This window comes from Arvicola amphibius, chromosome 6 (genome assembly GCF_903992535.2).
Source record: "Arvicola amphibius chromosome 6, mArvAmp1.2, whole genome shotgun sequence".
Lineage (NCBI taxonomy): Eukaryota > Metazoa > Chordata > Mammalia > Rodentia > Cricetidae > Arvicola > Arvicola amphibius.
Window position 1 is genome coordinate 82505853 of NC_052052.2, and position 25047 is coordinate 82530899.

The 25047-nt window shown below is 40.4% G+C and overlaps 1 long non-coding RNA gene across 1 annotated transcript in view; it reads right to left on the reverse strand.

Annotated features, from left to right (window-relative positions):
- Positions 1-561: 561 nt before the first annotated feature.
- The window catches only part of LOC119817539, a 57554-nt gene continuing 33068 nt past the window's right edge, over positions 562-25047 (reverse strand). The window contains exons 3-5 of the long non-coding RNA XR_005285905.1: positions 5320-5479; positions 2176-2337; positions 562-919 (exon numbers count right to left, since the gene is read on the reverse strand). This is a non-coding gene — a long non-coding RNA (uncharacterized LOC119817539). The remainder of the gene's footprint in view (positions 920-2175; positions 2338-5319; positions 5480-25047) is intronic.

The following is a 25047-nucleotide window of genomic DNA, read 5'->3' on the forward strand; positions in this document are numbered from 1 at the left end:
TTCTATTAATCTGTGTATGCCCATGTGGCTGTGACTTACTAGGTAAAGTTCCAGTGTCTGTCTCCAGCAGGGCTACATGGCTTCTGACTCTGCCTTCTTCTTCCCAGAATTCAGTTTAGTTTTTCCCGCCTATCTACCCTATCAGGCCAAACCAGTTTCCTTATTAACCAATGGTATTTACAACATACAGAGGGAAATCCCACATTAATCATATACTTTACTTATATGCCATCTTTATTCATCAATAACACTTCAGTAACAAGAAACTGGATATTTTTTAAAAAAAGATTTCTTAATTAGATTTTATATGTATGAGTGTTTTGCTTGTATGTATGCATATGTACTACATGCTTGCCTAATGCCTTTTGAAGGCCAGAAGACGGTGTCAGATTCTCTGAAACTGAAGTTATAGATGGTTGTGAGCAAACACTTGGGTGCTGGCAATTGAATAGGTGTCTTCTCTGAGAGCAGCAAACACTCTTAATCATTGAGCCATCTCTCCAGCCCCAGAACTGATGTCTGCTTTTTGTTTTGTTTTTGTTTGTATAGGAAAACGAATATCACACACACACACACACACACACACACACACACACACACACACACACCTGTTTTTTGAGTTCCCAAGCTGATCCTGTGTACTTTGACCACACAGCAGACATAGTTCACATAGTTCAGAACACAGAGAAGGTAGACTTCAGACTTTTACCCTTGTATACGCAGGCTTCTTCCTCTAAGAATGCTCAAACCATGTCATGACAGCATTGTTTTGCAATATTCCAAGCACAAGAAATCCATGCAGCTTTCTTTAAGCAGGCTGTAGAGGAGACTGAGAAGAGGCAGGAGCTTGCTCTAGGTCACCCTGCAAGCTGGTGCCGCAGGCATCTTGAAGCTCATGTCTGCTGATTGCCAGACCAGGCTGTATGAGGACAAACAAAAAAAGATGAGATGGTTGATATCCCTGACATCTTCTAACTCAGGTATCCCCAAAATGTGGTGTGCATAATTTCACAAACTGAAAAACCACTCCAGTAACACTGAGCTCCTTTCCCATGGGATCAAACAGCACAGGCTTCACAGTTCCTCGGGAAGTTCTCAGAACAAACGAGAGCTCTGCGGTGATTTGTCTCTTTCCAGAATTTCAAAGTTTCCAGTCAAGAGAAGCCTAGAGCCTCTTTTTCCACTTGGCCCTCAGTAAATCGCTCTTAACTTTGGCCATGAACTTGAGAGCCCCTGACCAAACATGAGCTTGCCTCTCTTCCCAGGAACAAGCTGTCCTTCCTCCACCTCTTCCAGCAGCACTGGTCATACCCCTAACTCTAATGCCATGCTCTCGGCATGCATCGTAAAACCAGGAAATCACCAGCAATGAGGTCAGCCGTGATTTCCCAGAGGAGCCATGATGCTGAGGCTAAGAAGAACATAGTGCCATTAAAGAAACAAGTGAACTCCCAAGAGTTATCATAGTGTCCTAATCACTGCTAGCTTGCATTTATTGTTGCCATTCTTGCTTTGTTAGATTGGGTCACTGTGACTATGGTTTAATGAACAGATTGGGTTTTCTTTTAAGTCCCCCAGAGCACAGCTTTGAAGTTAGTGACTGAATTGTAGCTCTCTTCTCAAACATGACTATAATATTCATGTGTCTTTTGTTGGCTTTGGGGGGGATGTGTCGCCCAACAGCACATCTGTGGTGGGGAGGACAGCTCTCAGGAATGGGTTCCCTCCTTCCACTATGTAGGTTCTGGTGAATTTGGGTCATCAGCCTTGGCAGTAGGTGCCCTTAAACTCTGAGTCATTTCCCAAGCTGTTGATTGGGAGTTTTTGGACATCTTGATGAGGACTCAGAACAGCAGGCCCCTCCTGAAATCAGTATACCCAGGACTGACTGAATCTTGCATCTATAACTAGCCCTTCCAGTTAATGCTTGCGATGTAGGGAAGTTTGTAATCTGGTAAGTCTGGGAAACACGGAATGATGGCATGGACATTTAAGCACACCCAAGAGAGATATCTTCTTGCCAGTAATCCAAAAGACATAAGAAAGCATCCATAGGCAAAAGGGCTAGTGTGGGCCCAAATTCCTCTGCCCCCAGTGTCTGTGCTGCCAGGCTCCTGCCACAGCCCACATCTTGTACACAGGGAACAGGGATCTCACTTCTATAAGCATGCCCACCTCTCCGCATTCAGCCTGACATTGGCAGCTGCTCAATTTGGCTTAGCCGTTCAGTCTCAGTCTGTCTGCTTACTGAGCCGCAGAGTCCACACCAGATCCAAATATCATTTTCATGTCAGTGTGCATGGATCTCTCCATTCCTTGGACTCTGCGTCCTGAGACCTGTGATGTGGAATATTAGTTAAAGAAGTATTACATTTGCTTATGCTGTGGAATATTTGTTTAATGATGCAAATATTATGTTGCCTTTGTTTAACTCTGTGAAGCTGGGTTACTTCACCTGTCTAAAACACCTGATTGGTCTAATAAGGAGATGAGCACCAATAGCTAGGCAGGAGAGATAAATAGGCAGGGCAGGTGGGCAAAAAGAATAAATAAGAGGAGAGAGAAGAATGAGCAAAGGGGGAGTAGTGAGAAAAGGAGAGGAGGACACCGGGGACCACACACCCAGCCACACATCCAGCCACACACCCAGCCACGGAGTAGGAAGGAAAGAGAGGTATATAGAATAGAGTAAGGTAAAATCCCAGAGAAAAGGGGTAGATGGGATAATTTAAGTTAAGAAAAGCAGCCTACAAATAAGCTAAACTAGGACCAGACATTTATAAGTAAGAATAAGTCTTTGTGTATTTAATTGGGAGCTGGGTGGCAGGCCTCCAAAGAGCAAAGAGTAAACACAAAAGTCAGCTACAGTCCTGCTAGGGAACATTTTCTGAATTGCATTCAGCTTGATTTTCTTAGAAGCGCCCACATAGCTTCTTAGCTCCCTTGTTAACAACTGCCCGGGAGCCTTGCTAAGCAGCTGACAGAGAACAGAACCCTTAAGATTGAACACCAATATTGAGCTGCTTGGTGGCAGGCGTTCCCATGCCCCTTTTAGCTTCCAACACTTAGCTGAGTGCCAACTATATGATAGGATTTACAAATAAACATTGCATACGTAAATAAAATTTTAAATCAAATAAACCCACAGGACAAAATGCATCTCAAAGTTTAATTATTTAAGCACACACATAGAGAACTGAGTTATGATTTCAGAAACCAATGTAAGAACGAGGTGTAGCTCCTCAGAAGAGCATTTCCCAAACTCTGGGTTCAAACTCAAGAACCATTAAAAAATAAACAAATAAGGAAAACATAAACTTAAAACAGGAAAGAAGGGGAACCTGGAGTTTGCGGGGAGTGGTGGAGACGGGGTATATCTGATCAAAACACATTATCTCCTTGTAAGAAATTCTCAAACAATATGTTTTTCTTTGGGTTCACCTTCTTATATAGCTTCTCTAGGATTTTTTATGAATTATAGGCTCGATGTCCTTTAACCAAAGAAAAACATATAGTTATCCTCCTGGATACTGGAAGTAGACAAGATTGCCGGACAAAAAATGGGAACATGGGGGTGGGGTGGGATGGGGGGGGATGGGGAGAGAAAAGTGTGAAGTGGAGGATGGGAAGAGCTTGGGGGAATAGGATGGTTGGGATATAGGAAAAGTGGATATAGGAAAAAGGAATTATATATCTTAATTAAGGGAGCCATTCTAGGGTTGGCAGAGACTTGACTCTAGAGGGATTCCCAGGTGTCCAGGAAGACGCCCCCAGCTAGGTCCTTGGGCAGCTGAGGAGAGGGTGCCAGAAATGTACAGATCCTATTGTCATACTCATGAATATCTTGCATATCACCATAGAACCTTCACCTGGCATTGGATGGAGAAAATGACAGAGCCCCACATAGGAGCACCGGACTGAGATCCCAAGGTCCCGATGAGGAGCAAAAGGAGGGAGATCATGAGCAAGGAAGTCAGGACCGTGAGGAGTGTGTTTACCCATTGAGACGGTGGGACAGATCTAACGGGAGACCACCAAGTCCAGTTGGAATGGGACTGATGGAACAGGGGACCAAACCGGACTCTCTGAATGTGGCTGACGGTGGAGGAGGACTGAGAAACCAAGGACAACGGCGATGAGCATGAACTCTACAGCATGGACGGGCTCACTGTGAGCCTTGTCAGTTTGGTTGCTCACCTTCCTGGACTTAGGGGGAACTGGGAGGACCTTGGACTTAACATAGTGAAGGGAACCCTGATGGCTCTTTGTCTTGGAGAGGGGTGGAGTGGGGGTATGGGTGGAAGGGAGGGGAGGGAAGGGGGAGGAGATGGAAATCTTTAATAAAAAAATGAGAAAAAAAAAGAAATTCTCAAACAATGAATTTTAAGTAAATAGATTTCTGGGAGGGAAAGAAAAAAGAGAATAGTCCAGGTGCAATTAAAGACTTGAGTCTGTTCTAGCCTCCCCAGTAGAGCTCAAAATTTTGGTTCGTTTATACTTTAACTTACTGTAGTGAGTAACTTAATTCAAATGTTCTTCATCCTATCAGTTATATTATGCTTTGTTTATATTGGTCATATCTATTAATGCTGACCAAATTAAGATTTTATATGACTACTTAAAATATTTATATATTGGGCTAGCAGGCAAGATGGCACAGCAGTTAAGAGCACTTGCTACTCTGGCAGAGGACAGAGTTCAGTTTCGGCACATACATTGTGAGATTCACAACTGCCTGAAACCGCAGATCCCGGGGGATCTGATGTCTTCTTCTGGTCCCTGCAAGCACATGTACACATACGCATATACCTGCCTACATACACAAAATTTAAAATAAAATAAGCCTCTAAAATGTATTTTTTATTTTGAAATAATAACTGTAAGCCCATTATACCCACCAAATGTTAAAAGGTCAATATAATTAACACGTTATAAAAAACTTTCCCAAGACAAAATAATTTGATGAGGAAAATTGAGATTTTACTTTTATTTTTAAATTTCTTTAATGTTTGGTATGGCAGAAGTAAGCTGTGCTCTCACATCTGCTCCTGCCTTTAATTTGTACCCATATAATACAGCATGTTAGTCACATGGACCCTGAATCTTCATTTTTATGAAGATAATTTTAGAAGTGTCTTCAGAGAATCCATGGGTCCCCAGTGTCTTAAGGACAAGCATGGGTCCCCAGACCACACTTTGAGGACCGTTGATACCATTTTCCCTAGTACAAGTTCTAAAAACAATAAGAAAAAATGATCAAAGAATTCATTTTCTGCTCTGAATGAGGTGTGACTTTATGTCACTGGGATAAATACTCACACATTAGGGTGTCATAGCAAAGAAATTTGAGTGTGTATTGTAGCAGGCTTTCTTTGGGGCCACAACCAACTTCCAAATCATGACATGGAGACTTCTTTTGTTGTTGTTGTTTTGTTTTGTTTTTTTTTTTCTTTGATGCTATTTAATTGATCATGATATGCTGAAAGTAAAAAGAGAATGAGATCTTTGCAATGATAATAATAAGTTTTAACCTCTAGTGTTGGTGAAATAAATCCAGACTTTTGTTACCATAATGGAGAATCATGAAAAATCACATTAACCTCCTCCTAGAGTCAGGTCGTAGTCTCAGAACTTGTGAATGGCCATATCCTCTTGAGTATTTCTCTTATGACATTGATGCAAACCCAGGTCATGAATGATTTTTGTAGCCTTACAAAAAAGAACTGCATCTATCCAATCATCAAAGTGGCAGATATTAAAAGACACACTTATATTCAGGATATGAATGGTCAATATTTTGAACTGACACTTGCCCCTAAGTAACAAGCAAAATTCTGGTTAAAGGCTCTTCTTATTACTTGAGAATGCTCAGCCCTGCCTTGTGTTTGTCGCAGTAGCTTGCATAACTAAATGGAGCCAGTTTCTCTTCATCTATGTTTCGCCTCAGGGTTCTTTACAGTTTTTTATCCTGTATGTCCTACTCTTCCTGCTTCTTCCATGTCTGGACGGCTGACGGCTTCCTAGCTGATGGCCCAGGTGTCTCCCTCTCTTTCCTCCTCTTCTCTTCTCCCTCATGAGCCTAGATTCCTCCTCCTACTTATTCTGTCAGCCCACCAGCCCTGCCTATTCTTCTACTGCCTAGCTATTGGCCATTCAGCTTTTTATTAGACCAATCAGGTGCTTTATGCAAGAAAGAAGACACATCTTTATATCATTAAATAACTGCAGCATAAACAATGTAAAATGCCTTTATACCACAACATAAACAAATATAACACATCTTTGCAGAGTTAATGTAATATTCCACAACAGCATCCTCTCAGTGTAGAACAAAATAAAGATCTTAAAATTCACAACTTATTTCTTTTTGTGGAACAGAATATTCATCACAGAAGCACAGAGCCTTTGGTTCTGTGGGGTTCCTTTTACCTTTTATGTCCTTTCTTCTGTCTGAAAGACCCCTCTAGATCAGCATGTGTTCTAGTCAGACAAAAGGATAACATAAGCCAGGAATGGTGGTCCACTCTTATAACCCTAGCACTGTGGATCTGAGACAGGAGGATCAAGGGTTTGAGGCCAGCCCTAATTACATAGAAACATGCTGTCTCGATACAATGAAAAAGAAAACTATAATTTTTAGCTATCTCTTAGAAGCATTCCAAGGATTTAATACATTAACATAAATTGAATACTTAAAATAACACAACAAACAGCAAATAGACTGTTGTACATCTTTTATATGATTATTCTGTTTACCTCATTCTTCATAACTTAGTATGGCTTATAAAGACTTGTGTGCCGTAGTTCTTTTAGACCTGACTTAAGACAGGCTTCACTAAGGTATCAATACAGAGTTGCTACTTAAAAATTCAAAATGAGGCTTGAAAATTCATACTTTAAACAAGTCCTGAAAATGGCTCCTACCCCTGAAAGCTTTTGTGCATACAATATTAATTAGCATTGCTCTAGAAACTTCTAAGTGGCAATTAAATTTAAGTTGCCCCTGGGTTAATGGCAACCAGGAAGAATTGTTAATGCTAAATGCTTACTAAGCACTGACAGATTTGGTGAGTGTGTGCTGAATATCAACAGCATTTGAACCTCGGGAAGAGTGAAATCAAGAGGACAAACTATGTAAGTCCCTCATCCAAGGAATAGCATTGGGTTCCACAAGTAAGGAATGGAAACATAAGAAAAATACTCTAGATAATCATGAAGACAATAAAATTAATTATAAAAAAGGCAAAAGAAGATCATCATGGCTTGAAGCAACCAGGAAGACTTGACCCACATGGAAACTTTGAGAAGGAGGGTTGAAAAATGAACATGATCAAACTTTGAAGACATGGTAAGAGAGAAAACCACACCAGAAAAGTGCAGGATTGGACCATGATGTTGTGGAATATTTGTATACACTGTCAAAACGTGTCTTTGCCTAAGGCGCCTTCTGATTGGTTTAATAAACAGCTAAATGGCCAATAGCTAGGCAGGACTTCTGGGAAGATAGAACTCTATGAAGAACAGAGGTAGAGACACCAGAAGACTCTGAAGAAGTCTGACATACAGTACAGAGTAGAGGTAACTGAGTCACAGGCAGAATGTAGATTAATAGAGACAGGTTAATTTAAGCTACAAGGGCTATCATAATTAATATAAGTGTCCCCTTGTTGCTGTTTGTGAGCTGAAAGTCTAAAGAAAGTCTGACTACATCATGATAGTCCAGTATAATGGGAGGATAAGCCAACAGTGGAAAGGACTAGAAACAAATGAAATTAGTTTACATGATACATTTCATGTAGATTTCATTGAATAATCAAAACACATCGCCTTAGCCATAATAGAACTGCATCATCCACAGATGGGTATTATGGGAAGATGAACATCATTTATTTATTCTGTGCAGGAGGGACAAAAGGAAGGCACTTGAGTAAGCAAACAAATGAGGAGGCCACAGGAGTGATCCAAAGGGAGAAGAGGTTCTCTGAGGTTTCACAACTGGTACAGAAAAGCAGGGTGTTGTTCTCCTAGTAAAAGAACCCCAAAGATTAGGGACAACTAGGAATCAGAGGAGAGCACTGTGTGCTGGACCAAGGCCATGTGTGTTATATAAAATCTGAGAATGTTTAAATTAACACAAGGAATGAAAGAAAAAATAAGAAAAGAGAACAGGTTTGGAACTTTGCTGGCGCAATCTCCCACTAAACACTACCCAACTCTCCTCTAAGATCTTGGATTCCGAGGTCAAGTTCGAATGTGTCACCAGTTGAACATTGTGAGTCCCAAGATGGGCCACATATCAAAGGCCTCCAAGACACTAGCCCTGAAATCAAAAGGCTTTCACCCAAGATTATTGAGGCTCCAAACCAAATAGGATTAGGAGAATCCCCTGCATTGTTCTTCCTTAGCTATAGCAGTGGAGGAAATCTAGCTGGAATAATCTGCCAGAAGTGGTCCTGTGAGGTTCTCTCTTGTTACATCAGTTATTTGTTGGAACCAATCACATAAAAATTGTGAGTTCCACTGGGAAAATAGTGAACATGTTCACTTTCCACTCGAGGAGCAGTTCCTTCCTGTGGACCCTCAGCACTGGCATCTTTTCCCATTTTATTTCTCTATAATTAATCCTCTTGGGCTCTGCAATTGGACACGAAATACTCTCTGCTTTCTCTCCAGATTTAAAATTTAAATGTTAACTACACAGTAAAAAAAATGGAAGAATTGTATACCATTCTGTGAAGTCAAAATAAACCCCACAACATTAAAATTTAGGGGTAAAATAGACCACAAAATAGTAAGAAAATATACATGAATATTCCTAACACCTTATAGTAGTGAGATACTTTCTTATTATGGTGCTGAACATAGAAACAAGTGAAGAGAAGAATGGATTTGGCTGTAAAATCCTTCCCAACTTCTGGATAACTGGAGACAGGGCCAAGAATGAGCTGGACTGTTTGTCATTGCCCATATCTTTTATATGTTTGTGGATTACCTTCATAGGCAACCCTGAAAACACAGATTCCCAATAGTCAGGACAGAAATAAAAGACAATATATTAAAAGAACATGGATTTTCAGCATCAGTTATATCTATTATAGATGTGTGTGATTATATTTATTTCATTTTATCTCTGAACCTGTGTGACTGTGTGTGTTCATATATGCATCTGAGCTATGGAGCTAAATATGTATGTACACATGAGTACAATTTCACATACACATCTGTGTGTCCATTAGTCAAGGCCAGAAGACAATCAAGACAAAATTATGTGACTTTTGACATTCTTCTTGGAAGCAATAACCTTCTATTGTTTGTTTGTTTGTTTATGTTGAGGCAATGTTTCTCTGTGTATCCCCGGTTGTCATGGAACTCATTCTGTAGACCAGGCTGTCTTTGAGATCAACCTGCTTCTGCTTCCTGAGTGTTGGGATTAAAGGTTTATGCCACCACCTTGTTTTTTGAGACAGGGTCTCTCATTGACCTAAATTTTTCTGAGTTATATAGGTTGTCTAGCCAATGGGCCCCAGGAATTTGTCTGTTTCTACCCCACCAGTTTGGGATTATAAGTGTGTATCTCTATGCCAGGCTTTTTTTTTTTACATGGCTTCTAGATCTTTAAATCGAATCCTTATGCCTGCACATCAAGCCCTTTATTAACTAACCTATCACCTCAGTCCCATGGAATTGTATTTTAAATGTGAGGAAAAAATGCTACTGCCATGCAGGTTTTTGTTCAAAAGTATGCTGACAGATGAAGTTAACTCAAGTGCTCCTTTTGATAGCTCGGTGTCTTAACTCATGATGCCTCCTTGCCTCAGATTCTCTACAAAATGAAAATCACATTTTTCTGGAAAGCAGTGTTGGAAAAGGTATCACATGTCTTCAGAGAACTAGAATTCTTATTTCAAATACTAGAGTTATTCACAGGATTATATGAAATGATTTAGTAAATAGCAGGCCCAATAAGTCTTAGTATTACTGTGGCTGCTAGGCAAAAAACACATACTAACCACATGAAAACTGGGACTATAAGCAGAGTAACTCACAAAAAGGAAGCAAAAACTTAAGTAAAGAGACTGACTGGTAGGATGGATGCTCAGTGTCATTATTCAGCAATAGTCTGCACTTCCAATAAGATCCCCTCTCCACTCATTAATTGCCAAATATTGAAAATAATGACAGCACCAGATGATATCAAGAAGCTGATTTAATAGGAGTGTTGATAGTATGACTTTCTTTGGCAAAGAGTAAGTCTTCACCAAAGATATTGAAAATCAAATACATGTCTTTGAGACCTTTACAGATGGTCTCCAATTGATTGTGGTTTGAGATAATGATATTTCAACCCTGCTATAGGCATGTTTTCCCTAGAAACCATACAATTGTACATCTCTCTTCATAGTTTTCACAATAACAGATTCAACAAACCATATTTGAGTGGGTTAGTAATCTATGATGACATCACTAGATTCATATGAAATTCTACTGCATATTTTATAAGAAACATCTAAAATATTTTATAATTTGAAATTATAATATAATTAATTACATTATTTCTCTCTCTTTCCTTCCTCCAAACTTCACATATACTCCTCCCTGACCTCTTTCAAATTTATTGCCTCTTTAAAAAATAATTGTTGTTTTACATACACATGTACTAAATACATGATTAGTCTGTACAATGTTACTTGTATGCATGTTTTTGATGCTGATTGTTTGATATTTGGAAATAATTGGTTATCATTTTTGACATCCCTTCAGATCAACAAACACTGATTTAATCTTTTATTTTTAATAAACCCTTGTGTTATCCAGTGTGAATATAAAAAAATATCTTGGAAAAAATGAATCTGCATGGACAAGTTAATTATCTTGTATAATACTTACATTACATTAAATAGTGTAATCAACCAAGAAATTATTTAAAATTTATGGGAGAGTTACAGATGTTATAATGCAAATTTCATAATATTATTTGTGTTTTCTCTATATATGTGTATTATATTAATTTATATTAATTATATGTGTTATGATATATGAAGTCCCTGTGTATATAAGTGACTTAAGAAGGCACTGAGTTTTGAGCCAACATGCTTTTGGGGTTTAACTGTAAGTAATGTGATGCTCTCTGGCAACACTGGAGAGCAGCAGCAAAGTGAGCAGTGCAATTCCAAGAGAAAAGCAACCATGCCCTCAGGGCTCTGAGGGACTAAACCAAGGTTCTCAACTTGTGGGTCAAATGATCTTTCCACAAGGGTCACCCAAGACCATCCACGTATCATATATTTACATTACAATTCATAACAGTAGCAAAATTACAGTTATGAAGTAGCAGCAAAAATAACTTTATGAGGAGCTATAAATATTAAAAAGGTTGCAGCACTAGGAACATTGAGAACTATTGTGCTAAACATGTAAAGTATATTTTTCAGCTTAGATTTTCAACCTGTGATGGAGGAGGGTCATCTGTCTATGTGTTACTGTCATTGGTTAATAAAGAAACTGCCTTGGCCCTTTAATAGGTCAGAAAATTAGGTAGGCAGAGTAGACAGAACAGAATTGTAGGAGAAAGAAAGCAGAGTCAGGCAGATGCCTCAGGCAGACCCAAGACAGATGCAGGCTAGAATCTTCCCGTTAAGCCACCACTTTATGGTGGTACAGAGATTATTAGAAATGGGTTAATCAAGCTGTGAGAGTTAGCCAATAAGCAGCTGGAACTAATGGGCCAAGAAGTATTTAAAAGAATAGAGTTTCCATGTAATTATTTTGGGTAAAACTAACTGGGAGCCGGGTGGTGGAAAGTGGCCTGCAGCTCCTACTACAAACCTGTGCTAGGTGCTTTCAATCTCACCTCACCATAAGCTCAGTAGCATCTGTTCTTTAATTTGTAGGGACGTATTCTAAAACTAGAAAGAAACAAGATAAATGTACAGAAGTACTTAGCTGCAAAGTGTTCATTATGAAGTAAATCATAACAGAGGAAAAAATTAGAAGCAATTGAGTGGCCAGAATCCAGAGAAATCATTAAATAAGACAACTATCTGGTTATGTTTCATCTTCAGTAGACATGATACAATTATTAAAAGAAGACTAATGGCAAGAAGGATGTTGGTGATATTATAAATGATTAAAGAAGAGTTATAAAATATGTAGTAATTGAAATTACTAATCTACACTTATTAGAAACATACAGGATATATATATAGCTATACTGTTTATGTGGTGAGATTACAGGGGTTTTGCTTTACTTCTTACCCATTTGTAAATTCTAAGGTATTTCCAGGAAACATTGATTACTCTTGAGTGACTATTTAAATGATAATCCTTTTGCAGTGCTTTGAATTATGCACACAGCCACCACCTACAACAACTGGGCTGTATCTCCGGGGTCCTAAACAATTAAAATTTAATGTAATTTTTACTAGAATGTTATGAAGACTAAAAAGCTTTCAAGAAACTTGCCTTTAAAGTGCCCTAAGATACCAAGAGACATATTCTAGTGTCTTCTCCATATACTATTATTTTATTAACTAATTCTTCTCTTTACTCTTTCTATTTCTGTATCCCCATGATGATGTCTTGGATCATTGACACAAGCACCACAGGGTCCTAGTGTCCCATGAGTTCCCAGCCTAGTGCTTGCCTGGGATTTTGGGACAACAGAGGCAGAAAGAATCATAGGTTAACTTGACCTGGGAGAGTGACCACAAATGGGATACTGGAAGAGCATCTGACCGAGAACTAACTTTAATGTCAGTTGGAGCAGGGTCTAGCCTGGTAGAGAAGAGCAGATGGCAAAGAGAGTCAAGATTAAGGATTCCAACTAGGAATCAAGTAGATGGTATTTGGGCATGAGTAGTTGGACATAGCCAGAAGATAGGATGACTAATAAGGATACCCGATTAACCGCTGGTTGGCCATTTAATAAAAAAGGGAGGAGGAAGAAATGTCACGCAAAGCTCCTGCCATCTTGGCCATGCAGTGACTTGAGGGATATTGATGTCTCTGTACAAAGTCAACTGTCCCACTGCTCTGAGAAGCATCTGAATGGGAGCTGGATAAGCAGTTGCCTCCATGGGCTCCTTTCTCTCCTGCAAAGGTCAAAACATGAAATTCTCTGTCTTGCTGAAATTCTGCACACCCATAGTCAACCACATAATTGAGAAGACAAAAATCACACATAGAATTTGGGGCAGCATAATATGGCACTTAACAGACAACAGGTAGAACACCACTGTTTTTGTCTTTTATTTATTTTTATTGTTTTTACTAAGCTATATTTTTTATCCACTCCCCTCCCTTCCTCCCCCTCCCTTTCCACCTTCTCCTTTGATATCCATGCTCCGAATTTACTCAGGAGGTCTTGTCTTTTTCTACTTTCCATGTAGATTAAATCCATGTATGTCACTTTTACTCTCCTCTTTGTTATCTAGGTCCTCTGGGATTGAAACTGTAGGCTGTTTTTTCTTTGTTTTATGTCTAAAAACCACTCATGAGTGACTATATTATATTTGTATTTCTGGGTCTGGGTTACTTCATTCAATATTATATTTTCTAGAAGCATCCGTTTGCCCACAAATTTCAAGATGTTGTTATTTTTTCTGCTGTGTAGTACTCCATTGTGTAAATGTACCACATTTCCCATTCTTCTTTTGAGGGGCATTTAGGTAGTTTCCATGTTCTGGCTATGACAAATAATGCTGCTATGAACATAGTTGGGCACATGTCCTTGTGGTATGATTGAGCATTCTTTGGGTATATATCCAAGAGTGGTATTGCTGGGTCTTGAGGTAGGTTGTTTTCTAATTTTTTGAAAAATTGCCATACTGATTTCCAAAGCAGTTGGAAGATCGATATGATAAGAACTTTAAATCTTTGAATAAAGAAATTGAAGAAGGCACCAGAAAATGGAAAGATCTCCCATGCTCTTGGGTAGGTAGAATTAACAGCAAAAAAAGGCAATCTACATATTCAATGTAATACCCATCAAAATCCCAGAAAAATTCTTAACAGACCTCTATAGAAAAATACTCAACTTCATGTGGAAAAGCCAAAACATATGGATAGCCAAAACAATCCTGTACAATAAAGGAACTTCTGGAGGCATCACAATTCCTGACTTCAAACCCTACTACAGAGTGGTTTTGGCATAATAGCCTAGTACAGGCATAAAAACAGACAGGACGACCAATGAAACCGAATTGAAGACCCAGATATCAATCTACACACCTACGAACACATGATTTTTGACAAAAAGTAAAAAATATCAAATGGAAAAAAGAAATCATATTCAACAAATGGTGCTGTCATAACTGGTATTAACATGTAGCAAATGAAAATAGATCTATATCTACCACCATGCACAAAACTCAAGTCCAAATGGATCAAAGACCTCAACATAAAACCAACCACACTGAACCTCATAGAAGAGAAAGTGGGAAGTACACTTGAACTCATTGGCACAGGAGACCACTTTCTAAATATAACCCCACAGACACTGAGAGAAACAATTAAAAATTGGACCTTCTGAAACTGAGAAGCTTCTGTAAAAGCAAAGGACATGGTCAACAAGACAAAATGGCAGCCTACAGAATGGGAAAATATCTTCATCAATCCCACATCAGACAGAGAGCTGATGTCCGAAATATACAAAGAACTCAAGAAATTGGTCATCAAAAAAAATCCAATAAAAAATGGAGTACAGACAGAGAACTCTCAACAGAAAAATCTAAAATGACAGAAAGACACTTAAGGAAATGCTCAACATCCTTATCCATCAAAGAAATGCAAATCAAAACAACTCTGAGATTCTATCTTACACCTGTAAGCATGGCTACAATCAAAAACACTGATGACAACTTATGCTGGAGAGGATTTGGGGTAAAGGGAACACTTCAGCATTGCTGGTGGAAGTGCAAACTGGTACAGCTGCTTTGGAAATCAGGAGAACATTACTTCTTGTTTCCAGTCACAAAAATCTTCATTTCAGGAGTGGCCATAGGCAAGGGAGAGAGATGGGGAATATCTGTCTAAAATTTGTCAGGGGAGCATAGATGGGAAGTCTCCCACTTAGACCAGCCTCTGTAAAGCCCATTCATCCACCCCCATTCAATCCAAGGTAGGCACTGGGTCTCCCTTTTGTGTATGGAATATAAAAGAGATTATCTTCCTTTCCTTCTACACCTATCCTGTGACTGTCAAGATGAACTCAGGATGATGCCAGGGCAGATGCTCTCCAGGAAATCCAAAGACCGTCAAAAGCTTGCTACTTCAGACAGTCACTGAATTAATATGGCTTCTAACCCAAATGTGTTTAATTATAACGCACCCCTTCTTGCTAAGCTCTTCCTACCTGCCAATGCCATGCTAGGCAGTCCTCCAACTTACCTCATTTAACTCTCAAAATAGTGCGTGATGCAGGACCCACATTATCATACCCACATTAAGATGAAAAGGAAGAAGAAGAAAAAAGAAGCAGCAGCAGCCCAGAGATGCTAACTAATTCTTTCAAGGCTGGAGCTGGTGGGTAGTAGATCTGGAATTCTTGTCACCATCCCACCTCTCCTGATTCTCCTCTGCCTGGACCTTTCCGTTCTCCAACCAACACACACTGGTTCGTCTGAGTAATTTATCTTTTTCTTGAAGAACCAAGTGCTCTCTTTCTCTGTGCCTTTCAGGTAGTGACTAACTCCTGCCCTTGTTTGGGTTGCTCATTCCTTACATATAAGCTCAATAGTCACTTTCTGCAGGAAGGCCCCTCCCTGACCCTGAACTCTCAAGATAATTAACTGCGGAGACTGTGTTATCCTTCTCCCAAATGTGCCACATCTGCAGATGTATAGGTTTAAGGGATTTGGTTTTCCCTCCACCTGTAACAACAGTCTTGACACACACACACACACACACACACACACACACATACACACACTCACTCACTTCCTATCTTTCAGAAAAACCACTGACTCACTGTCTGCTGGCTCATAGCCTAGCTCATACTGATGCTTAAACATATTTGTTAAACTCTCTCTGCCTACTCCCTTCTCCTCTGTGGTCTTAGAATGTGGGACTTAAGAATTATGTGCCCAGCATTGAAATTTGGTTTGGGTTGCTCTTGTAATTGAAAGCAGAGGCCCCACACTTTTCTGGCAGGAAGTGAAGAATACAACTCTTAAAATTCTTGCCATGAGTGCTTTTGAAAATGAACAGCACTGGTGTAGATAATATCATTTTTCTAAAGATAAGAAATGACTGGGGAGGAAAGGAAAGCATTAGTCAAAGTAGAGAGAAAAGCTTACTAGAATATAATTAACTCTTAAACCCAGTCACCATGGAAAGGGGTGTCTGCTGATAGAAACTCTGGCCCGAGAGTTTCAGCTAGATAGATGCACACTGCTTTGTGATGGCCTTTACCTAACTTAAAGCCCCATCTTCCCTCTTTGCTTGAAGAATTCATATTTATTCATTTTATATTTGTTAGGGGATTGTAACCCTAGTTTTTATTCTTGTAATAACTAATCCACTTAAAATCTTACATCCTTTGTTTTTAACCAGTGACAATGAAAGCAGTGATCTTAGGCTAGAGGGATGACTCCATGTTGGTTCCCAGCATCCATACCAGGGGGCTCACACTCTGTCACTTCAGCTGGAAGGGATCCAGCACACCTCTGGCCTCCAGGCAGCTCATTCATGGGCATATACCCCCAAAAAAATGTGTTACATCTTAAACAGAACATTTATAAAAACAGAATTTGAAGAAACTTGGGTCTGTTAGGTGGACACTACAGCCAAGCCTGATAGGCTGAGTTTGACCCCTGGAAAGCAGAGAACAGATTTCCACACACTGTCCTCTGACCTCCAAACACATCAAGGCAAATGCACCCACTAAAAAGATAAATTTTACTGTAGAATGCAATGCTCTTCTGGAGAGCCAGAATTCTCTGTTGCTGGAACAGAACTCCGCACCTATGCAGCTCATGGCTACGTACAGCTCCAGTTCCAGAGGGCCCCATACACTCCTTCACACTTCTGGCCTCTCCAGGCACCTGCACACACGGCACACACACAATTAGAAATAAAAATAAATCTTTAAAATTTTTCTGAATTTGAAGAAATTCCTAAATTTGTTCTTCCACATATAGTTTACATAATTAAAAATAAGTCCTTCTGTAAGACTAGTTGAGAAGTATAATGTAATGATAAAACTGATTAATTCTTTTTTATTTTATCTATCTATCTATTTATTTATTTATTTTGTTTTTTTGAGACAGGGTTTCTCTGTGTAGCTTTGGTGCCTGTCCTGGATTTAGCTCTTATAAACCAGCCTGGCCTTGAACTCACAGAGATCCTCCCGCCTCTGCCTCCCAAGTGCTAGAATTCAAGGAATGTGTCACCACCACCCAGCTTCATTCTTGATATGATGGGATGGAAATGACATTTTATTTCTATGGTACTTTGTCCCAAACCCTAATCTCTAATATAATCAGAAGAAAACCTTTAGGTCAGCCTCAGTACAGGGATTACTACAAAATACATGGTCAGTATATGTCAAAATAGTGAAAGTCATCAAAAATAAGAAAAGTCTGGGAAAGTGTCACAACTGTCTCATATAGAATAATGAAGTATCTTTGGCAGCAAGGTCCTAAAACAGAAAGGAAACATTTAAAAAAAAAATTTTAAACTGAGAAATGTGTCTGTAAGTCAAATCTTCCCCACTGCCCTAAGCTTGCATCAACTAACAAAGTTGGCTGACCCCCAGAAATGTGAATAAGTTTAGCCCAGATCAGCAAGCTTTCTCACTGACTCACAACTCCATGAGCAAGTCTAGCCAAGGGCAACAGCATCCCTTGGATCACGGGCTCATGGGAATCCCGCCGACCTCTGGGTAGATGAGTATTCTGGAAGCAGCTGTTGCACGGCATTTTTGCGGCAAAGGAAAGCCAAAGCTCACACTTCCGTGTTTCTGAAGCACACGCATTGTATTGCTCCCAGCTTAGGAAGATGCTTTGGTGGGGAGAGGCCATGAAGGAAAAGGGGTCAGGAGGAAGGAACCCCTCACTTGGCCTTTAACCAGCAACTCTGACTTCATTTTTAGTTCCTACCATCTTCTGGTTGGAGTCGTTTCGCTCTACCCAGCTAGAAGTCATGGGTGACAAGGAGAAGCTCTTCTCCATTGCTGGCAGTCCTGAGCAAGCACCTAAAGCCTAGGGCATGGGCTAGCAATCTCAGAGCAGATCCCTTGGAAGCTAGAGACTACTGTTCCTGGCACCAAGGTTAGAAGCTTATCATTATGGGCACCAGTAGCTCTGTATTTGGCTGTCATCCATCCTTGGCTTCTGTCAGCATGGGCACAGCACAGCAGGGGACACAACAATCAACAGTAGGGAGCACTGTCTAGTGCTTTACCTCTCCTACAGGCTCCAGGTGCTAAAGCCCTCGGTCCTACAGTGACACACATCACCAACTTCAGGCCTTTGGGCACAGCAGCCTCAGCCTCTGAAACAACTCTCAGACCTAAGGTATCTAAGACCCTGGGCTCTTAGGACATGACTGCCCTCTGGAACTCTCTTCATGGTTTCTAATGTCTCCAACCACGGTTCTGCACTCCTTCTCAGCCCTCTGCTTCCTCCCACTCTCATGTTTGTCACTCCTGTGCCTGGTCATATCCATCCCAGTCCCTCTGTCAAGCTCTTTGGCTGCCTCTCACCACTTTTGTTGATGTCATCGCTGCCTTTGCCGTCCCTGCTGCAGCCACCTTTTCTCTGGTTGATTCCCCTCCCATGCCCAGTTCAGCCCCCTCTGTAATGAAGAAACTCAAAAGCAAGCAAGAAAAGATCATCCGAAAGAATTTTATTTGGGAATAATTTTTTGCAACATCAGGTAAAAAACACAGAAAGGTTATCTCCTGGCTGCCCTTACAAACTGAGCAGAGGAACCTGCTTCTACAGGCAGAAAAGGGGTAATCACACCATCATGGCTGAACCAGCGAAGTATTGTAACATGAGGGATGAATGAATGGAAAGGAAGGACAGTGTTTGCACCAATCCTGGCACAGACCCCCAGGCAAATGAGAGATCATGATTGCACCAATCACAGAAGGCCACAAATGAAAGATTGTATTTGTACCAACAGTCACAGATCTGATGGTGGTGTACCAGGTGAAGGGCTGTGTCTGGACCCTCTGTTTTTGATTAAAAAATGTCTTTGGGGTCAGCTAGAGTTTACTGGTTAAACGGTAAAACACGTAGCATAATGTTTGAAACTGTTGTGGCTGCAGTAGTGCCTGCAGGAGGTGGAGGCCTTTGACTGTAAACATCATAGTTACCATGAAGCTTCCTCGAGGTGTCCATAGGGTGTTCAAAGCAGGCGGTGCTGGCAGAAGGGTTTAAGAGCAAGACAGTAAGTGGCACTTGTCCAGGTTTGGGTTCCTGCCCTGACTTCCTTAGATTATGAACAGAGATATGGAAGTATAAGTGAAGTAAACCCTTTCCCCACCCAACTTGCTTTTGATTGTAGTAGTTCATCACGTTAATGATAACCCTAAGACAGATATGTTTTTGGATTGGTCTCTACACATAATTGCCTCTAGTTCAATGGTCTCAACCTTTGTAAGCCGTGACCTTTTAATACCATTCTTGATGTTGCGGTGACCCCCAGTCATAAACTTATTCTCATTGCTACTTCATAACTGTGGTTTTGCTACTGTTATGAATCATAATGTACATATTTTTGGAGATAGAGATTTGGCAAAGAATATGCAACCACCGCTCTAGATTGTAAGCAACTCCTGAAAATGCTCTTACTTGCTACTCTTTGTGTAGCCCAGTTATCACCCTCACAGCTACAAACACAGTGCCTCTGAAGGTCTACATAAAGCTGACTGGAAACTCTGTCTGAGTTCCTGGGGCATTGACACCTTCTAAGGGACTGACGCCACCATGACAGTCTGACACCAAGCTCCCACCCACAACATCAGTTTACTTTACACCCTGCCCTTCCTTCAGGGCCACACTCCTCTCTGAAAAGTAGTTGAAGGGTCTGGAACTTATATCCTTTCCTCCATTCCAGTCTTGGCTCCATACCTCAGGCATGTGTGGCCAGCCCTGAATGAAGATGCCTGTGATTAGAACCATCATGCAAATAAATCTGTGGGTGTGTTTCTGGGAGGTTATCTAGATTGGGTTCACTGATGAGGGAAGTCATACCCCAAATGTGGATGGCACCATTCTATGGACTGGGATCCCAGACTGAGAAAAGCAAAGTGAGCTAAGGACAAGGAGCCATCCCTCTCCCACCTGGCTAATGCAGCAATGAGACCAGCCATCTCCTGTTCTCTGCCATGCTGGACTAGATCTCCTGGAACACTAAGCTGAAATAAACCTTGCTGAAGTCACCTTTGTCAGGCACTTTGTTGCAGTCATAAGATCTAGTATAGAGCATTCTGCTTTTATCCATCAGCAAGCAACTCAAGCCAGGCCAGATCTCAACATGCAAAAGAGGTAGGCACCAAGTCCTAGACAGTCCAGTGAGTGCCACCTATGTCTAAATATCAGTCAGTCCTAGACACACAAATTAGTGATGTTTTCTTTCTCAGAATACCAAAATACAAAAGACAAGAAAGGTCTGCACCCAGGTAAACACACGTTCTAGTCAATACACGTAAGCTAGTCATTTTTACTCGCAATACTTATTAACATTTTTAACATTATCTGTAAAACCCTATCCATGTAGAATTAGTGGTATTTTCCTACTCTCTGTTATCCTGTACTCATATTATCCAAAATCTTCATGTGTTTCAACATCTGTGTCATCATTAGAAGCATTTTCATTTCAATTAACTAATTTTAGTTAGTGTGTATTCTCTGTTCGTTGCAACATTTTTTGTCATTCTGTCGTGTGCCCTGATTGTGTTCACTCCTCTTACCCATTCTTGTTTCCACTCCCCCCTCGATTGGTTTCCCACCTTTTCGGAAAGCCCTACTTCTGGCTTCAGGTCGTATTTGTCTGCATCTTTAATTTAAATTCTTCATATGAGGAAAAAACATGCAATATCTTTCTTGCTAACATCATGATCTCGAGATAAAGCTTTTTTTCTGGAAATGACACACCATTCTCTTTACAGCCAAATGCAAGTCTGGTGTGTATATGTGCTGTGTTTTCTCTGTGCATCTGCTCATGGACACATAGGATACTTCCATAACCTGGATCTGTAGAATCCTTTTGTTCATTTGTATAATTTTTTTACCTAACAACAAAATAATGATTTCATTACAATTTTCATACACATACAGCCATTGTACATTGTAGGTGGAGTCTTCTTGTCTCAACTGCCTGCTCCCAAATAACCGGCAGCTGCTTCCCAAACAACTGACTCAGAGACTTAATATAAATTATAAATGCTTGGCCAATAGCTTAGGCTTATTGCTAACTAGTTCTTACATTTTAAGTAATCCCATATTCCTTATTTGCGCTCTGCCATGTACCTTTATTAGTTAGCATAGGCATTCATCTCCTGCTCCCTCTGCATCTGACTGGCAACTGCTTTGACTCTGCCCTTCCTCATCCCATCATTCTGAGTTTGGCTCTCCTGCCTCTCAGCTATTGGCCAGTCAGCTTGTTTACCAAACCAATCATAGCAACATATAAACACACAGCAGCACATTGCTCTTATTTGCCACCACACACGCTGTCCTCCCAACTCCTCCTCCACACTTTTCCCAGTCTCTTTTCCCATTCTGATTCTTGTCGTGTACATGCATGTATTTATTTATGTGTCTGCATACAAATACACACATTTATATACATATATACACATATATGCACATACAATGTACATAGATATACATACTTATACATACACATTTTGCATATGAGAAAAGTGTTGTTTTAGCTTATCAGAGCCATTTTGAGTTATCTTACTTAGTCTCTTAAGAGAAAAATCTACTACGTTTCTGCTCCAGACCTGAGAGAAACATGAACAGCCTTAACACTACAAATACCGTCCCAAGCAGCAAGCACCTGTTTTCAGAAAATACAAAGATATCTTTCTCACTTGTCTTCTGGCATGTATTTGGATCTCCAAAGCATCACTACTTAATTCCATTGTTTGATGAAGCCATCTGTTAAAAGCTCATTCTTGCTTTCACTATTTACATTTGGGGAAACAGCCAAAGAAGAGTGGGAAAGGAAGGAGAAAAGAGGGGAGAAGGAAGGGAAGGAAAAGGAAGGAGTGTGGAGAAGAAAGGGGAGGCTAGAGGAGGCCAGAGGAAGGCTGGGGAGACCAGGGGAAGGTAGGGGAGGGCAGGGAAGGCAAGAGAAGGGTAGGGAAGGCTGGGGAAGGCCAGGGAACCTAGATTAGATTCCTTCATCTCAATCAAGCTGACTGTTTTAGGCCACTACTCCAATAATCTAAAACTAGCAAGACAGGCTAAGGATATAGCTCAGAGGCAGACTGCTCTCTCAGAACCGGCAATGTCCTGGGTTTAATCACCAGCACTGAGATTTCTTTTTCTACTAAAGTCAACCGGATCTAAGAATTTTCGGGCTAATTGTGTTTCTCCAACATTACATCATGATGAAAGTAAGTGATAAGATCAGCACATCACCTGAGACACACCACAAGAACCAAAGAAACTCCTTTTTCTCAAAAGTCATCAGGAAATGAGTTGAATAAGAAACTTGCTTTGTGTTTGGACATAGAAGACAGCACATTTTAATGTCTATTTTGTTTTATGGCTATCATAAGCATATACTATCATAATATTTAGTATTAAAAGTTGTATGTTGCTTTTATATTTAAATGATGCACGTAGATTCTAACTTTTAAAATGTTTTATCTGAGCATGTGAAAGAGAGAGGGAGAAGTTATGGGCACACAAATGTCACAGTGCATGTGTGTCAGAGGACATGACTGTTATGCCCAGATCTGCAAAGTCCCCCCAAAACCAACAAGGCGACTGAGTTCCATATGTAAAAGCAAAGAGCCTTTATTTTATACAAGTTTGTAAACTCGGTCTCTCTACATGTCCAACGTATTAGAATAAACAGAGAGTCCCGAGCACAGTTAGAGTTGGGTTCTTATAGTGTAAAGGTGGGGGTGAGGGATTTCTAAAGTTCAAGATCCCTGATTGACTGACATTTGTCTGATGAGTGTATACTGGCAGGTGATCCTATCTACAATGATTGGAAAATTAGGCATTTCCTCTGGGTAGTCTTTTCTTAGGTGGTGCTCTGATAATCTCAGTTTGTGGTCTTTCCTTCAACCAGGTATTGTAGGGTAAACTACTAAGACTCAGGCCTCCATTAAACTCATCGATGGCTGAGTCCTACATTGGCAGGTGATAGTGGTTGAAAGTAAAGAACTTCCTTTGGGAAATCGCCACACTGACATCCAGAGGGGCTGTACCAGCTTGCATTCCCACCATCAATGCAGAAGTGTTTCTTTTTCCCCACAACCTCTCCAGCATAAGTTGTCACCAGTGTTTTTGATCTTGGCCATTCTTACAGGTGTAAGATGGAATCTCAGAGTTGTTTTGATTTGCATTTCTCTGATGACTAAGGATGTTGAACATTTCCTTAAGTGTCTTTCAGCCATTTTAGATTCCTCTGTTGAGAGTTCTCTGTTTAGGTCTGTACTCCATTTTTTATTGGATTATTTATTCTTTTGATGACCAATTTTTTTGAGTTCTTTGTATATTTTGGAGATCAGCCCTCTGTCTGATGTGGGGTTAGTGAAGATCTTTTCCCATTCTGTAGGCTGTTGTTTTATCTTGTTGACTGTGTCCTTTGCTTTACAGAAGCTTTTCAGTTTCAGGAGATCCCATTTATTAATTGCTTCTCTCAGTGTCTGTGCTGCTGGGCTTATATTTAGGAAGTGGTCTCCTGTGCCAATGTGTTTAAGTGTACTTCCCACTTTCTACTCTATAAGGTTCAGTGTGGCTGGCTTTATGCTGAGGTCTTTGATCTATTTGGGACTTGAGTTTTGTGCATGGTGATAGATATGGGTCTATTTTTATTGTGGCGATTTCTCAGAAAATTGGGAAACAATTCCTCCCTCAAGACCCAGTAATACCACGTTTGGGTGTATATCCAAAGGATGCTCAATCGTGCCACAAGGACATGTGCTCAACTATGTTCATAGCAGCATTGTTTGCCATAGCCAGAACCTGGAAATAACCTAAATGCCCCTTGTTACATTTATACAATGGAGTCCTACACAGCAGAAAAAAATAATAATATCTTGAATTTTGTGGGAAAATGGATGGAGCTAGAAAACATAATGTTGAATGAGGCAATCTAACACAGACACAGAAACACAATTATCACATTACTTACTCAGAGGTGGTTTTTAAACATAAAGCAAAAAAAAAAAAAAACAGCCTACAAACCACAATCCCAGAGAACTTAGACAACAATGAGGACACTAAGAGAGACATACGTAGATCTAATCTACATGGGAAGTAGAAAAAGACAAGATCTCCTGAGTAAATTGGGAGCATAGGCACTTTGGGAGAGGGTTGAAGGGGAGGGGAGAGGCAGGAAGGGGAGCAGAGAAAAAAATGTAGAACGCAATAAAAATCAATAAAAAAAATCAAAGAAAAGAAGAACTTTCTTTGGGTGGTCTGTTTCTATTGAGCTTCTCATGGCTGGCTCCCACAATGATCAAGTTTCAAATGTCTTTAGTCACCTTCTGCCTTGTCTGAGACGGGGTATCCTGCTGTTTGCTGGTGTGTGTGCTACGCTGGCTGTCAGAGCACAAGCTTCTATCTTCCTGCCTGCCTCCCATCTCCCAGCAGATGCTGTGACTGTAGATGCATGCTACTATCTCTAGCTTTCTATAGGTTTAGGGGACTCTGAAGTTGGGCCTCATGCTTGTGTGGTATAAGAGCTTTACCCAGCAGACTGAGGGTCTCCCAGGCCGGTTTGCATTTGTCTTTGTTATTTTTAAATTTCCATGTGCCTCTGGCTGTGGTGGTCTGAATAACAGCCCTGTAGGCTCATAGGAAGGAGCACCATTCGAGCTGGAGGAAGTGTGACACTAGGAGTGGGCTT